Source organism: Triticum dicoccoides, chromosome 2A, assembly GCF_002162155.2.
Source record: "Triticum dicoccoides isolate Atlit2015 ecotype Zavitan chromosome 2A, WEW_v2.0, whole genome shotgun sequence".
In the NCBI taxonomy this organism is placed as follows: Eukaryota; Viridiplantae; Streptophyta; class Magnoliopsida; order Poales; family Poaceae; genus Triticum; species Triticum dicoccoides.
The window spans coordinates 80695104-80713693 of record NC_041382.1 but is presented as its reverse complement, the minus strand read 5'-3'; positions in this window follow the sequence as shown (position 1 = coordinate 80713693).

Below are 18590 nucleotides of genomic sequence, written 5' to 3'. Positions count from 1 at the left end.
CATTATGCCGTTGGATCAATTGTTACCTTGGTTGTGATTATGATCGCATTTGTTGTTGCATTGAAAGGTTTTACATAGTTTCAATGTATGATTTAATTAGATGCTCTGGAGAGCTATATGTTGTTCAATGAGAACTATGTATGTACTTTGGTTTTAATGTGATGATGAACTTCTATTAATTTGGTCACTTATCTATCCATGTGAATCTATAATGGTTTTTGACACACATAATTATATATAATGCACGCAGATGAACCGACAATGGATGTACGGTGACAGACACACCTCCGAGTACATTAAGGGCATGCATAATTTTCTCGAAGTGGCTGAGGCAAACAAGCAGAATGGTTTTATGTGTTGTCCATGCCCTAATTGTGGGAATACGAAGTCTTACTATGACCGGAAAATCCTTCACACCCACCTGCTTTATAAGGGTTTCATGCCACACTATAATGTTTGGACTAAGCATGGAGAAATAGGGGTTATGATGGAAGAAGAAGAGGACGATGACAACTATGTGCCCCCTGAATACGGTGATGCTGCAACGGGGGAAGTTGCTAAAGATCAAGAGGAACCAGATGATGTGCCCAATGATGATGATCTCCGCTGGGTCATTGTTGATGCAAGGACACAGTGTGAAAGTCAAAAGGAGAAGCTGAAGTTCGATCGCATGTTAGAGGATCACAAAAAGGATTGTACCCTAATTGTGAAGATGGCAACACAAAGCTTGGTACCGTACTGGAATTGCTGCAGTGGAAGGCAGAGAATGCTGTGCCTGACAAAGGATTTGAGAAGCTACTGAAAATATTGAAGAAGAAGCTTCCAAACAATAACGAACTGCCCGACAGTACGTACGCAGCAAAGAAGGTCTATGCCCTCTAGGATTGGAGGTGCAGAAGATACATGCATACCCTAATGGCTGCATCCTCTATCGCGGTGCGTACAAGGATTTGAACGCATGCCTGGTATGTAGTGCATTGCGGTATAAGATCAGACGAGATGACCCTGGTGATGTTGACGGCGAGCCCCCCAGGAAGAGGGTTCCTGCAAAGGTGATGTGTTATGCTCCTATAATACCACGGTTGAAACGTCTGTTCAAAAACGAAGAGCATGCCAAGTTGATGCGATGGCACACAGAGGACCGTAAGAAAGACGAGAAGTTGAGAGCACCCGCTGATGGGTCGCAGTGGAGAAAAATCGAGAGAAAGACTGGGCTGAGTTTGGAGGTGACCCAAGGAACATATGGTTTGGTTTAAGAACGGATGGCATTAATCCTTTCGGGGAGCAGAGCAGAAATCACAACACCTAGCCCGTGACTCTATGTATGTATAACCTTCTTCCTTGGATGTGCATGAAGCAGAAGTTCATTATGATGCCAGTTCTCATCCAAGGCCGTAAGCAACCCGGCAACGACATTGATGTGTACCTAAGGCCATTAGTTGAAGAACTTTTACAGCTGTGGAATGGAAACGGTGTACGTGTGTGGGATGAGCACAAACAGGAGGAATTTAACCTGCACGCGTTGCTGTTTGTAACCATCAATGATTGGCCCGTGATACGTCTCCAACGTATCTATAATTTTTGATTGTTCCATGCTATTATATTATCTGTTTTGGATGTTTAGGGGCTTTATTAAACACTTTTATATTATTTTTGGGACTAACCTATTAACCGGAGGCCCAGCCCAAATTGCTATTTTCTTGCCTATTTCAGTGTTTCGAAGAAAAGGAATATCAAACGGAGTCCAAATGGAATGAAACCTTCGGGAGAGTTATTTTTGGAACGGAAGCAATCCAGGAGACTTGGAGTACACGTCAGAGAAGCTTCGAGGTGGCCACGAGGCAGGGAAGTGCGCCTGCCCCCTGGGCGCGCCCCCACCCTCGTGGGCCCCTCATGGCTCCCCTGACCGACTTCTTTCGCCTATATATATATCCATATACCCTAAAACCATCGAGGAACAGAATAGATCGGGAGTTCCGCCGCCGCAAGCCTCTGTAGCCACCAAAAACCAATCGGGACCCTGTTCCAGCACCCTGCCGGAGGGGGGATCCCTCACCGGTGGCCATCTTCATCATCCCGGCGCTCTCCATGACGAGGAGGGAGTAGTTCACCCTCGGGGCTGAGGGTATGTACCAGTAGCTATGTGTTTGATCTCTCTCTCTCTCTCTCTCATGTTCTTGAGGTGATACGATCTTGATGCATCGCGAGCTTTGCTATTATAGTTGGATCTTATGATGTTTCTCCCCCTCTACTCTCTTGTAATGGATTGAGTTTTCCCTTTGAAGTTATCTTATCAGATTGAGTCTTTAAGGATTTGAAAACACTTGATGTATGTCTTGCATGTGCTTATCTGTGGTGATAATGGGATATCACGTTATTCACTTGATTTATGTTTTGGTGATCAACTTGCGGGTTCAGTGACCTTGTGAACTTATGCATAGGGGTTGGCACACGTTTTCATCTTGACTCTCCGGTAGAAACTTTGGGGCACTCTTTGAAGTACTTTGTGTTGGTTTGAATAGATGAATCTGAGATTGTGTGATGCATATCGTATAATCATACCCATGGATACTTGAGGTGACATTGGAGTATCTAGGTGACATTAGGGTTTTGGTTGATTTGTGTCTTAAGGTGTTATTCTAGTATGAACTCTATGATAGATCGAACGGAAAGAATAGCTTCATGTTATTTTACTACGGACTCTTGAATAGATCGATCAGAAAGGATAACTTTGAGGTGGTTTCGTACCCTACCATAATCTCTTCGTTTGTTCTCCGCTATTAGTGACTTTGGAATGACTCTTTGTTGCATGTTTAGGGATAGTTATATGATCCAATTATGTTATTATTGTTGAGAGAACATGCACTAGTGAAAGTATGAACCCTAGGCCTTGTTTCCTAGCATTGCAATACCGTTTCCGCTCACTTTTATCATTAGTTACCTTGCTGTTTTTATATTTTCAGATTACAAATACCTATATCTACCATCCATATTGCACTTGTATCACCATCTCTTCGCCGAACTAGTGCACCTATACAATTTACCATTGTATTGGGTGTGTTGGGGACACAAGAGACTCTTTGTTATTTGGTTGCAGGGTTGTTTGAGAGAGACCATCTTCATCCTACACCTCCCACGGATTGATGAACCTTAGGTCATCCACTTGAGCGAAATTTTCTACTGTCCTACAAACCTCTACACTTGGAGGCCTAACAACGTCTACAAGAAGAAGGTTGCATAGTAGACATCAAGCTCTTTTCTGGCGCCGTTGCCGGGGAGGTGAGTGCTTGAAGGTATATCTTTAGATCTTGCGATCGGATCTTTTAGTTTCTTGTTTTATCACTAGTTTCGTCTATAAAAGAAAACTAGAAAGAAAATGGAATTGAGTTTGCCTCATACACTTCATCTTTTTAATATCTTTCGTGAGTATGATGGAAAGGAAAATTGTGCTCAAGTGCTAGAAGAAGAAATCTATAGAATGTTTGGCACTAAATCTTTGTATGATGAGCAAGATTGCAATGTTGTTAGTATGAATTCTATGAATATCCATGATGCTAATGATATGTAAAGCCACAAGCTTGAGGAAGCTATGTTTGATGAAGATGATATTTTTCGTCCCCCAAGTTTTGATGAGCAAATTTATTATGATGAAAGCATGCCTCCTATTTATGATGATTATTGTGATGACACGTATGCTCTAAAGGATAAAGATAACCATGAGACTTGTCATCATGATTTTAATTTCCAATTGGATTATGCTTCACATGATAGTTATTTTGTTGAGTTTGCTCCCACTATTATTCATGAGAAGAATTTTGCTTATGTGGAGAGTAATAAAAATTCTATGCTTATGCATCATGAAAAGAGTGCTTTATGTGATAGATATATTGTTGAATTCATTCATGATGCTACTGAAAATTATTATGAGGGAGGAACATATGCTTGTAGGAATTGCAATAATATCAAGTTTCCTCTCTGTGTGTTGAAAATCTTGAAGTTATGCTTGTTTTGCCTTCCTATGCTAGTTCCAGTGACTGTACGATGTCCATCCAACGGCCGTAGTGCTTATTCAACCTCTGGTCTTCTTGCTCTAGCCGCCCAAACAAGCATCGGGCATACCGCCTGCTCCTGCCTCCCGTGTTCGGCTGTGGTGCCACCGCTGGCCATGCCATCCCTCTATACTCACCCACACCTCCTGTTATTCTCCGGCGATGGTAGCCTCACACCGCAGCCGAAGCAGTCAACCCACATACTCCCCTTCGCGTGGGCATCCACTGCCGCGTCTTCCCCGGCTCCGCGTCGTCCCCTTCCTCGGCCTCGCCGTCGTCCACCGCCTTGGTGCTCTCGGCGCGGCGTGGTCAATGTGGTCAACGATCGACTTCCATCGGAAGTGTACTGTACGTGGAGAGGCTGGCAGCTGGGTCCACGGCCGCAGCAAGGAAGTGCCTCCTTATTACGCGAAAAATAATGATTCCTCCACCTGACAGCAGGGACCCACTGGACGGACCATAGTATTTCGCGAAAAAAAAGTTTCCCCCCTGACTGCTGGGACCCACCAGCTACATCTTCGCACGCAAAAAAGTGCGTCCATATTACGGGCAAAAAAATGATTCGCCCCCTGACTGCTGGGACCCAACAGCTACATCTACGCACGCAAGGAAGTGCCTGACAGCCGGGACCCAGCTGGTTGAAGCATACGCAGCGTTATCATTCTGGTCGCAAACGTGTACGTACATACTGGTCGATGTAGAGGCGCACATGTGTCGTAGTAGAGGCGCGCATGTACCATGTACACATACGTGCAGCGGCCAGGGTGCAAGAAACAAAATACGGCCATGTACATACATACGGGCAGGGTCTCGAACGCCTACTCGCGCATACGTATGGCTAGGGCTCGTGTACATGGCTAGGTCGAAACAGAGAAGCCGCGCCGTCATCGTGTTTATGGGGAGGCAACCGGCTGGGTCGGAACGGATTGCGCCATCGTGTTCATCGGGAGCCAACCGGCTTGGACGGAACAGGCAACAGAAACGAGGCCTGCCGTACCGCAGAACGGAGGAAACGGCCTTGTGTTCGACCGGCCACGGTCAAAACGGGATCCTGTTCATCCGAAGGGGTCTGGCGTACCGCAAAATGGTCGAAACGGGGTCTTGTTGATCGGGAGGGGTGTGGCGTACTGATACGTCTCCATCGTATCTACTTTTCCAAACACTTTTGCCCTTTTTTTGGACTCTAACTTGCATGATTTGAATGGAACTAACCCGGACTGACGCTGTTTTCAGCAGAATTGCCATGGTGTTATTTTTGTGCAGAAATAAAAGTTCTTGGAATGACCTGAAACTTCACGAAGAATATTTTTGGAATTTATAAAAATACTGGCGAAAGAATCAAGACCAGGGGGCCCACACCCTGTCCACGAGGGTGGGGGCGCACCTGCCCCCCCTGGGCGCGCCCCCTATCTCGTGGCCCCCCTGAGGCTCCACCGACCTCAACTCCAACTCTATATATTCACGTTCAGGGAGAAAAAAATCAGAGAGAAGGATTCATCGCGTTTTACGTTATGGAGCCGCCGCCAAGCCCTAAACTCTCTCGGGAGGTCTGATCTAGAGTCCGTTCGGGGCTCCAGATAGGGGAATCCGTCGCCGTCGTCATCATCAACCTTTCTCATCACCAATTTCATGATGCTCACCGTCGTGCGTGAGTAATTCCATCGTAGGCTTGCTGGACGGTGATGGGTTGGATGAGATTTATCATGTAATCGAGTTAGTTTTGTTAGGGTTTGATCCCTAGTATCCACTATGTTTTGAGATTGATGTTGCTATGACTTTTCTATGCTTAATGCTTGTCACTAGGGCCCGAGTGCCATGAATTCAGATATGTTTTCGTGAATATATGTGAGTTGTTGATGACCGTAGTTTGAGGAGTTCATGTATTCGCTAAGTGTTAATGCTTTGGTCCGGTACTCTATTAAAAGGAGGCCTTAATATCTCTTAGTTTCCAATAGGACCCCGCTGCCACGGGAGGGTAGGACAAAACATGTCATGCAAGTTCTTTTCCATAAGCACGTATGACTATATTCGGAATACATGCCTACATTACATTGATGAACTGGAGCTAGTTCTGTGTCACCTATGTTATAACTATTGCACGAGGAATCACATCTGACATAATTATCCATCACTGATCCAAAGCCTACGAGCTTTTCACATATTGATCTTTGCTTAGTTACTTTTCCGTTGCCACTATTACAATTACTACAAAACTGCTACTGTTACTTTTGCCACCGTTACCGTTACTTCCATACTACTTTGCTACTAAATACATTGCTGCAGATACTAAGTTATCCAGGTGTGGTTGAATTGACAACTCAACTGCTAATACTTGAGAATATTCTTTGGCTCCCCTTGTGTCGAATCAATAAATTTGGGTTGAATACTCTACCCTCGAAAACTGTTGCGATCCCCTATACTTGTGGGTTAACAAGACTATTTTCTGGCGCCGTTGCCGGGGATCATAGCTCTATTCTTTGAGTCACTTGGGATTTATATCTGCTGATCACTATGAGGAACTTGAAAGACAAAAAACCAATATTTATCCCTGAACTACGAGGGGAGGTAAGGAACTGCCATCTAGCTCTGCACTTGATTCTCCTTCTGTTTTGAGTAAACTTGCGACACCTAAACCTGCTTCTGCTATTGATTCTGATATGTTGCATGTTATTGATGATGCCACGTCTGCTATGCATGATACTTATGATGAAACTACTTCTATGCTTGATAACACTGTGCCATTAGGTGAATTTCTTGATGAACAACTTGCTAGGGCTAGAGAGAATGAAATTATTGAAACTGATAATATTGATGAAAGTGATGATAAAGATTCTCCCCTAGATATGAATTGCCTGTTGTGCCTGAGGGTTATGTGTAACGCCCCGAGACCGATGTGCCAGGTGTCGTCTAGTTATTTGCTGTTGTTGCCTTGTCATTTCTTGCGTGTCATGCATTGCATATCATGTCATCATGTGCATTTCATTTGCATACATGTTCGTCTCATGCATCCGAGCATTTTTCCCGTTGTCCGTTTTGCAATCCGGTGCTCCGTTCTCCTCCGGTGGTCATTTCTACCTTCTTCTCGTGTGTGGGGATTAAACATTTCCGGATTGGACCGAGACTTGCCAAGCGGCCTTGGTTTACTACCGGTAGAAATCCTGTCAAGTTTCGTGCCATTTGGACTTCGTTTGATGCTCCAACGGTTAACCGAGGGACCGAAAAGGCCTCGTGTGTGTTGCAGCCCAACACCCTTTCAAACTGGCCCAAAACCCACTTAAACCTCCTGCATCTTCTCGGGCGTTCGATCATGATCGCGTGGCCGAAAACCGCACCTCATTTGGACTCCCCTAGCTCCCTCTACCTATAAATATGTGGCCTCCCCCGAAATTTTCGCGGATGAAACCCTAGCCTTCCTCTACCTCGCGCCCGGACGAAATCGCCACCGCGCCCGGACATGTCCGGCCTCTCCTACGCCAATCCGGAGCCGCCAAGTGGCATCGCCGCCTCCGGCCGCCGCCGGCCCGCGGGGCCCGCGTCAGGCCCGTGCGGGCCCAGATCCGGCCGCCGCCCGACGCACCTCACCCTGCCGCGCGCCGCCTGAGTGCCCCGCCGCCTTCGCCGCCAGAGCCGCCGGTGGCCGACTTCTCACCGCCATGCGCCGCCGCGGCCATGCGCCGCCGTGCCTCGCCTCCTTCCCGCCGGCGCCGCCCTTCGCTGGCGTGGCCCCGCCGCCGCCGCCATGCGCCCCGCCGCCGCCTTGGGTCGCCGGGTCCGCCCCCGGTGCAACTCCGGCGAGCCCCGCGTCCTCCTCCACCGCGCTCCGGCGAGGTCTCCTCCAAGTCCGGCCATCTCCATCGTCTCCAGCGAGGTCCCGTGGATCGGGACCAGATCCACCACTCCCCCGATCCAAACGCCCCGTCCAGATCCGGATCCCTCCGTCCCGCACGTCTCTGTCCCGGGTTGAAATTAAATGTTATTCAATATGCTAGTAAAACTCTAGACAATGCCTAAAGAAATTATGCTACTACTGAAAAAGAATTCTTAGCAGTTGTATTTGCTTGTGATAAGTTCAGACCTTATATTGTTGATTCTAAAGTAACTATTCACACGGATCATGCTGCTATTAAATATCTTATGGAAAATAAAGATGCTAAACCTAGACTTATTAGATGGGTTCTCTTTCTACAATAATTTGACTTGCATATTATTGATAGAAAGGGAGCTGAGAACCCCGTTGCAGATAACTTGTCTAGGTTAGAAAATGTTTCTTGATGACCCACAACCTATTGATGATAGCTTTCCTGATGAAAAAATAAATGTCATAAATGCTTCTCATACTGCTCCATGGTATGCTAATTATGCTAATTACATTGTTGCTAAATTTATACCACCTAGTTTCACATACCAGCCAAAGAAAAAGTTTTTCCTATGATTTAAGACATTACTTTTGGGATGACCCACATCTTTATAAAGAAGGAGTAGATGGTGTTATTAGACGTTGTGTACCTGAGCATGAACAGAACAGATCCTATGCAAGTGTCACTCCGAAGCTTATGGAGGACACCACGCTGGAGTTAGAACTGCACATAAGGTATTGCAATCCAGTTTTTATTGGCCTACTCTCTTCAAGGATGCCCGTAAGTTTGTATTATCTTGTGATGAATGTCAAAGAATTGGTAATATTAGTAGACGTCAAGAAATGCCTATGAATTATTCACTTGTTATTGAACCATTTGATGTTTGGGGCTTCGATTATATGGGACCTTTTCCTACCTCTAATGGGTATACACATATTTTAGTTGCTGTTGATTACGTTACTAAGTGGGTAGAAGCTATTCCAACTAGTAGTGCTGATCATAACACCTCTATTAAGATGCTTAAAGAAGTTATTTTTCCGAGGTTTGGAGTCCCTAGATATTTAATGACTGATGGTGGTTCACATTTTATTCATGGTGCTTTCCGTAAAATGCTTGCTAAGTATGATGTTAATCATAGAATTGCATCTCCTTATCATCCATAGTCTAGTGGTCAAGTAGAATTGAGTAATAGAGAACTCAAATTAATTTTGCAAAAGACTGTTAATAGATCTAGAAAGAATTGGTCCAAGAAACTTGATGATGCATTATGGGCCTATAGAACTGCATATAAAAATCCTATGGGTATGTCTCTGTATAAAATGGTTTATGGAAAAGCATTTCACTTACCTCTCGAACTAGAACATAAGGCTTATTGGGCTATTAAAGAGCTCAGTTATGATTTCAAACTTGCCGGTGAGAAGAGGTTATTTGACATTAACTCACTTGATGAATGGAGAACCCAAGCCTATGAGAATGCCAAATTGTTTAAAGAAAAAGTTAAAAGATGGCATGACAAAAGGATACAAAAGTGTGAGTTTAAAATAGGTGATTACGTATTGCTATACAACCCTCGTTTAAGATTTTTTGCAGGGAAACTTCTCTCTAAATGGGAAGGTCCTTACGTTATCGAGGAGGTCTATCATTCCGGTGCCATAAAAATCAACAACTTCAAAGGCACAAATGCGAAGGTGGTGAACGGTCAAAGAATCAAACATTATATCTCAGGTAATCCTATAAATGTTGAAACCAATGTTATTGAAACCGTAACCCCGGAGGAATACACAAGGGACACTTTCCGGAACGTTTCAGACTCCGAAAATGAATAGGTATGTGGTACGGTAAGTAAACCGACTCCAAAACAGTTCTAATGGCATTTTTTCTTCCTTTTGGAATATTTAGAAAAATAGAAAAATAAGAAGCGGTCCGGGAAGGACACGAGGCCTCCACGAGGGTGGAGGGCGCGCCCTATCCCCCTAGGCACGCCCCCTGCCTCGTGGGCACCTCGTGTGCTCTCCGAACTCCGTTTTCTTGCACGTTACGTATTTTGGTCAGTAAAAATTCATTATATAATCTCCCGAAGGTTTAGACTCCTGTATCATGCAATTGTCCTCTGTTCTTGTTTCGAGCTATTTTTTATGACAGATCTAGATCCTCCTGACATCTCCAAGTGCCCCCAAGGACAAGTTCTTCGAAAAGGTCATCAACCCCTACCTCGCGGAGGTGCTGCAACACCCTCAAACCATTGAGATGCATGAGGGGGTGCTGCACATCCGCGACGTTGAGGGACCAAGGAGGACCGGGAGCGTGGAGACAAGGCTCGAGGCAATGGAGCAACAAGTTTCCAAGTGCCAGGAGATGGTGGAGCGTGGACTTGACTCCAATCACATGATGATCGCGGAGTTCACCAACAACCACAAGATAGATGCCAAGGACATTGGGGAGGCCATCTTCAAGCTCCATGAGAAAATCGAGCACCTCCAAGCCCAAATCTATGACCTGCAAAACCAAAACTGTGAGTGTGAATATAGATTCAAGAGAATGAGTTTGGCTGCATATTTGAGGATCCCGGAGACTCGATCATCCTTCTATGATGGTGAGCCCATGCCTTGGAAGATGGACGACAAGCCTACTTCATCAACAACCACATCACCACCACTTCTGAGAAAGGAGATATAATCATATGGGTATGGGCACTCCCCTTGGCAACTGCCAAGCTTGGGGGAGGTGCCCCAGTATCATATCACCATCACACTCCTATCTTTACCATTTTTCTTAGTTCAATCCTTAATATCTCGATCTAGTAGAACAAAAGCTTTAGTATGATCTAGTTTTGAGTTTTGCTTTATGATCCCTTTATGTAATCGAGTCCGTGAGCTATATAATAAAGATTAGTGTTGAGTCAAGGGGTTGATTATTTTGCCATGATCTTGAGTGAATAAAAGAAAAGAGAAAAGAATAAAAAGAAACAAAGATATCATATTGATCTTATGAAGAGTAATGACTTTACATAGAAAGAGTATGATGATTAAAAGTTGTTGAGAGTTGACAAACATAGCTTTGGTCATCGTTGCAATTAATAGGAAGTAATAAAGAAAGAGAGGTTTCACATATAAATATACTATCTTGGACATCTTTTATGATTGTGAGCACTCATTAAAATATGACATGCTAAAGAGTTGATGTTGGACAAGGAAGACAACGTAATGAGTTATGTTTTCTTATATCCGAAATAAAGTATATTGTTATGGATCATCCAACATGTTGAGCTTGCCTTTCCCCCTCATGCTAGCCAAATTCTTTGCACCAAGTAGAGATGCTACTTGTGCTTCCAAATACCCTTAAACCCAGCTTTGCCATGAGAGTCCACCATAACTACCTATGGATTGAGTAAGATCCTTCAAGTAAGTTGTCATCGGTGCAAGCAATAAAAATTTCTCTCTAAATATGTATGATTGATTAGTGTGGAGGAAATAAGCTTTATACGATCTTGTGATGTGGAAGAAATAAAAGCGACGAACTGCATAATAAAGGTCCATATCACAAGTGGCAATATAAAGTGACGTTCTTTTGCATTAAGATTTTGTGCATCCAACCCTGAAAGCGCATGACAACCTCTGCTTCCCTCTGCGAAGGGCCTATCTTTTATCATTATCTTCTACCTTATGCAAGATTCAAGGTGATCTTCACCTTTCCGTTTTACATTTTATCCTTTGGCAAGCACAGTGTGTTGGAAAGATCCAGACATATATATCTAATTGGATGTAAGTTAGCATGAACTATTATTGTTGACATTACCCTTGAGGTAAAAGGTTGGGAGGCAAAACTATAAGCCCTATCTTTCTCTGTGTCCGACTAAAACTCCATGACCACAAGTATTGCGTGAGTGATAGAAATTGTGAAAGACTAAATGATAGTTGAGTATGTGGGCTTGCTGAAAAGCTCTGACATAGACTCTTTCTAATGTTATGATAAATTGCAATTGCTTCAATGACTGAGATTATAGTTTGTTAGTTCTCAATAAAGTTTCGGATTCATACTTTGCATTGTGAATAGATTATTACTTTAGCATAAGAAATCATATGACAATATCCATATATGTTGCTGTTATAAGAATGATCATGATGCCCTCATGTCCGTATTTTATTTTATCGACACCTCTACCTCTAAACATGTGGACATATTTATCGTTATCGGCTTTCGCTTGAGGACAAGTGAGGTCTAAGCTTGGGGGAGTTGATACGTCCATTTTGCATCATGCTTTTATATCGATATTTATTGCATTATGGGTTGTTATTACACATTATGTCACAATACTTATGCCTATTCTCTCTTATTTTACAAGGTTTACATAAGGAGGGAGAATGCCGGCAGTTGGAATTCTGGGCTGGAAAAGGAGCAAATATTAGAGACCTATTCTGCACAAGTCCAAAAGTCCTGAAACTCCACGAAAGTTATTTTTGGAAATAATAAAAAAATATTGAGCGGAAGAAATACCAGAGGGGGCCCACACCCTGGCCACGAGGGTGGGCCTGTTGGCCCTTCGGTGCCCATCTTCTGCTATATGAAGTCTTTTGTCCAAAGAAAAATCATAAGCAAGCTTTAGGGATGAGACTCCGCCGCCACGAGGCGGAACCTTGGCGGAACCAATCTAGGGCTCTGGTGGAGCTGTTCTGCCAGGGACACTTCCCTACGGGAGGGGGAAATCATCGCCATCGTCATCACCAACGATCCTCTCATCGGGAGGGGGTCAATCTCCATCAACATCTTCACCAGCACCATCTCCTCTCAAACCCTAGTTCATCTCTTGTATCCAATTTTTGTCTCTAACTCTGGGATTGGTACTTGTAGGTTGCTAGTAGTGTTGATTACTCCTTGTAGTTGATGCTAGTTGGTTTATTTGGTGGAAGATCATATGTTAAGATCCTTTATGCATATTAATACTCCTCTGATTATGAACATGAATATGCTTTGTGATTAGTTACGTTTGTTCCTGAGGACATGGGAGAAGTCTTGCTATTAGTAGTCATGTGAATTTGGTATTCGTTCGATATTTTGATGATATGTATGTTGTCTCTCCTCTAGTGGTGTTATGTGAATGTCGACTACATGACACTTCACCATTGTTTGGGCCTAGATGAAGGCATTGGGAAGTAATAAGTAGATGATGGGTTGCTAGAGTGACAGAAGCTTAAACCCTAGTTTATGCGTTGCTTCGTAAGGGGCTGATTTGGATCCATATGCTTCATGCTATGGTTAGGTTTAACTTAATACTTCTTTTGTAGTTGCTGATGCTTGCAATAGGAGTTAATCATAAGTGGGATGCTTGTCCTAGTAAGGACAACACCCAAGCACCGGTCCACCCACATATCAAATTATCAAAGTACCGAACGCGAATCATATGAATGTGATGAATAGCTTGACGATAATTCCATGTGTCCTCGGGAGCGCTTTTCTTTATATAAGAGTTTGTACAGGCTTGTCCTTTGCTACAAAAAGGATTGGGCCACCTTGCTGCACTTTATTTACTTTTGTTACTTGTTGCTCGTTACAAATTATCTTATCACAAAACTATTTGTTACCTATTATTTCAGTGCTTGCAGAGAATACCTTGCTGAAAACCGCTTATAATTTCCTTTTGCTCCTCGTTGGGTTTGACACTCTTACTTATCGAAAGGACTACGATAGATCCCCTATACTTGTGGGTTATCATCCTACAAACCTCTGCACTTGGAGGCCCAACAACGTCTGCAAGAAGAAGGTTGTGTAGTAGACATCAAGCAGTTTCTGGCGCCGTTGCCGGGGAGGTGATTGCTTGAAGGTATATCTTTAGATCTTACAATCGAATCTTTTTGTTTCTTGTTTTATCACTACTTTATTCTATAAAAGAAAACTACAAAAAATGGAATTGAGGATGCCTCATATGCTTCATCTTTTTAATATATTTCATGAAAATAAGGATTCCGATAATTGTGCCAAAATGTTAGAAGAAGAATGCATTAAAATGTTTGGCACTAAATCTTTGAATGATGAGCATGATTGCATTGTTGTTCGTACGAACTCTTTGACTATCCATGGTACTAATGATTGCACTAGTCATGATGAAAATGTCGCTTATAAGCATGTCATTTTTTGTGGATTGCATAGAGTTTGCAAGTACACACCAAAAAGGGAAGATAAATTTTGCAAGAGGCATAAGTATTTAGAAACTAAATGGTTGCAAGAAAGGCTAGATGTTTGTGCTGAAAATTTAAATTTTATTAGCCATCCTTGTGAACTTTGCAATGAACATGGTCATTTAAATATCCAATGCAAATTGTTTCATGATCGTATCGTGTCCAAAAATTGTGATGACACTTATGCTATAAAAAGTAATGATGATTATATTTATAAAACTTGTCATGATTATGATTATCCTTTTTCTGAACATTACTCTTTTAATGTGGAAACAATTTATAGTATTCGAGTTTCTTATGATACTCCCACTATTCCGAATGAGAAGAATTTTGCTTATGTGGAGAGTAGTAAATTCTCTATGCTTGTAGATCATGAAAAGAATGCTTTATGTGATAGTTATATTGTTGAGTTCATTCATGATGCTACTGAAAATTATTATGAGGGAGGAATATATGCTTGTAGGAATTGCAATAATATCAAGTTTCCTCTCTATGTGCTTAAAGTTTTGAAGTTATACTTGTTTTGCCTTCCTATGCTAGTTGATTATTGTTCCCATAAGTTGTTTGCTCAAAAAATCCCTATGCATAGGAAATGGGTTAGACTTAAATGTGCTTGTCATATTCTTCATGATGCTCCCTTTATATTTCAATTCTTATCTTTTATGTGAGCATCATTGAAATCATCATGCCTAGCTAGGGGCATTAAACGTTACCGCTTGTTGGGAGGCAACCCAATTTTATTTTTGTTATTTGCATTTTGTTCCTGTTTAGTAATAAATAATCTATCTATCCTCTGGTTATATGTGGTTTATGTTTTAATTAGTGTTTGTGCCAAGTAGAACCAATAGGATCTTCTTGGGTGATACTTGTTTGATCATGCTGAAAAAGATAGAAACTTTGCGCTCACGAAAATAATTGTTAAAATTCACCAGAATGCGATAAAATACGAATTCTTTTTGCAGTAGATCAATATATAAATAATCCAGGTTGTTCTAGTTTTTCAGAATTTTTGGAGTTCCATAAGTATTCGAACAAATCATATTACTACAGACTGTTCTGTTTTTGACAGATTCTGTTTTCTATGTGTTGTTTGCTTATTTTGATGAATCTATGAGTAGTATCGGGGGGTATGAACCATAGAGAAGTTGTAATACAGTAAATATTACACCAATATGAATTTAGAATTAGTTCACAACAGTACCTAAGTGGTGATTTATTTGCTCATACTAACGGAGCTTACGAGTTTTCTGTTGAGTTTTGTGTTGTGAAGTTTTCAAGTTTTAGGTAAAGATTCGATGGACTATGGAATAAGGAGTGGCAAGGGTCTAAGCTTGGGGATGCCAAAGGCACCCCAAGGTAATATTCAAGTACAACCAAGAGCCTAAGCTTGGGGCATCCCCTCTTTCGTCTTCGTTCATCGGTAACTTTACTTGGAGCTATATTTTTATTCACCACATGATATCTGTTTTGCTTGGAGCATCATTTTATTTTATTTTATTTTATTTTGCTTACTGTTTGAATAAAATACCAAGATCTGAAATTCTTAAATGTTAGAGAGTCTTCACATAGTTACATAATTATTCAACTACTCATTGATCTTCACTTATATCTTTCGGAGTAGTTTGTTCTTTGCTCTACTGTTTCACTTATATCTTTTTAGAGCACGACGGTAGTTTTATTTTGAAGAAATAGATGAACTCTCATGATTCACTTATATTATTTTGAGAGTCTTTACAACAGCATGGTAATTTGCTTTGGTTATGAAATTAGTCCTAATATGATGGGCATCCAAGATGGGTATAATAAAAACTTTCATATAGAGTGCATTGAATACCATGAGAAGTTTGATACTTGATGATTGTTTTGAGATATGAAGGTGGTAATATTAGATTTGTGCTAGTTGAGTAATTGTGAAATCGAGAAATACTTGTGTTGAGGTTTGCAAGTCCCGTAGCATGCACGTATGGTAACCGTTGTGTGACAAATTTGAAGCATGAGGTGTTCTTTGATTGTCTTCCTTATGAGTGGCGGTCGGGGACGAGCGATGGTCCTTTTCTACCAATCTATCCCCCTAGGAGCATGCGCGTAGTGCTTGGTTTTGATGACTTGTAGATTTTTGCAATAAGTATGTGAGTTCTTTATGACTAATGTTGAGTCCATGGATTATACGTACTCTCACCCTTCCATCATTGCTAGCCTCTTCGGTGCCGTGCATTGCCCTTTCTCACCTCGAGAGTTGGTGCAAACTTTGTCGGTGCATCCAAACCCCGTGATATGATATGCTCTATCACACATAAGCCTCCATATATCTTCCTCAAAACAGCCACCATACCTACCTATTATGGTATTTCCATAGCCATTCCGAGATATATTGCCATGCAAATTTCCACCGTTCCACATATTATGACACGCTTCATCATTGTCATATTGCCTTGCATGATCATGTAGTTGACATCGTATTTGTGGCGAGGCCACCATGCATAATTTTTCATACATGTCACTCTTGACTCATTGCCCATCCCGGTACACTGCCAAAGGCACTCATATAGAGTCATATTTTGTTCTAGTATCGAGTTGTAAATAAATAGAAGTGTGATGATCATCATTAATAGAGCATTATCCCATGAAAAAAAGAAAGGCCAAATAAAAAAAGAAAGGCCAAATAAAAAAAGGAAGGGCCACAAAAAATAAGAAGGGACAATGCTACTATCTTTTTTCCACACTTGTGCTTCAAAGTAGCACCATGATCTTTATGATAAAGTGTCTCTTATTTTGTCACTTTCATATACTAGTGGGAATTTTTCATTATAGAACTTGGCTTGTATATTCCAACAACGGGCTTCCTCAAATGCCCTAGGTCTTCGTGAGCAAGCAAGTTGGATGCACACCCACTTAGTTTCTTTTGTTGAGCTTTCATACATTTATAGCTCTAGTGCATCCGTTGCATGGCAATCCCTACTCCTCGCATTGACATCAATTGATGGGCATCTCCATAGCCCGTTGATTAGCCGCGTCGATGTGAGACTTTCTCCTTTTTTGTCTTCTCCACACAACCTCCATCATCATATTCTATTCCACCTATAGTGCTATGTCCATCTCCATAGCCCGTTTTGGTTGATTTGTGTCTTAATGTGTTATTCTAGTACGAACTCTATGATAGATCGAACGGAAAGAATAGCTTCATGTTATTTTACTACGGACTCTTGAATAGATCGATCAGAAAGGATAACTTTTAGGTGGTTTCGTACCCTACCATAATCTCTTCGTTTGTTCTCCGCTATTAGTGACTTTGGAGTGACTCTTTGTTGCATGTTAAGGCATAGTTATATGATCCAATTATGTTATTATTGTTGAGAGTACTTGCACTAGTGAAAGTATGAACCCTAGGCCTTGTTTTTTAAAATATTGCAATACCGTTTGCGCTCACTTTTATCATTAGTTACCTTGCTGTTTTTATATTTTCAGATTACAAATACCTATATCTACCATCCATATTGCACTTGTATCACCATCTCTTCGCCGAACTAGTGCACCTATACAATTTACCATTGTATTAGGTGTGTTGGGGACACACGAGACTCTTTGTTGTTTGGTTGCAGGGTTGCTTGAGAGAGACCATCTTCATCCTACACCTCCCACGGATTGATAAACTTCAGGTCATCCACTTGAGGGAAATTTGCTACTGTCCTACAAACCTCTGCACTTGGAGGCCTAACAACGTCTACAAGAAGAAGATTGTGTCGTAGACATCAACGCCACCCGGAGGACATCGTCAACGAGCGCGCCTACTGGGCGGAGAGGACGGCAAGGCGCCCCGCGGAGCGGGCGGACCGGTGTCGGCGGAAGGCTTTGGCGATATCGCAGTGCGATATCGTTGAAGCAGGTGGGAGGTCGATCTTCAAGTCAGACGATGAACGTTGGGAGGATATATGGATCAATACCTCAGACAACACCTTTGAGGATGAGGATGATGATCAGGACTCAGAGTAGTTCTAGCTACACTGTAGTTTTATCTAGTTGCACCGTAGTTTAATTTTATGTAGTTGCACCGTAGTTCGGTTTTATCTATCTATGCTATGAACTTGTTTATCTATTATGCTATGAACTATGTAAAATATCTTTGTATTGTTTTTTATATCTACGTGAAATTTATTTTGTGTCCAAAATGCAACAAATATGGACATGCGTGGGGCTCAATAAATATGGGCTGCTCGCGCGCGCTGCATTTTAGCGCGTTGCTGGAGCTGCGCGCGCTGTATTTTAGCGCAGCTGCTGGAGCCAGGGCTGTGCGCCGTGCCAAACCTGGCGATGGGTGCGCCACAAACTACTTTTTAGCGTGCCGCGCGTTCCACGACTGTTGAAGATGCTCTTAGAAACAAACAGATTATTAACAAAGTAAACATAACTCATTCCCATCCAAGTCGGCTACTCCAAGGTGGGGATCAATGCTGCGCCCATCCATTTATCCAATAAAATTGTAGAGAACTTCATAATATATGACATAGCGGTAT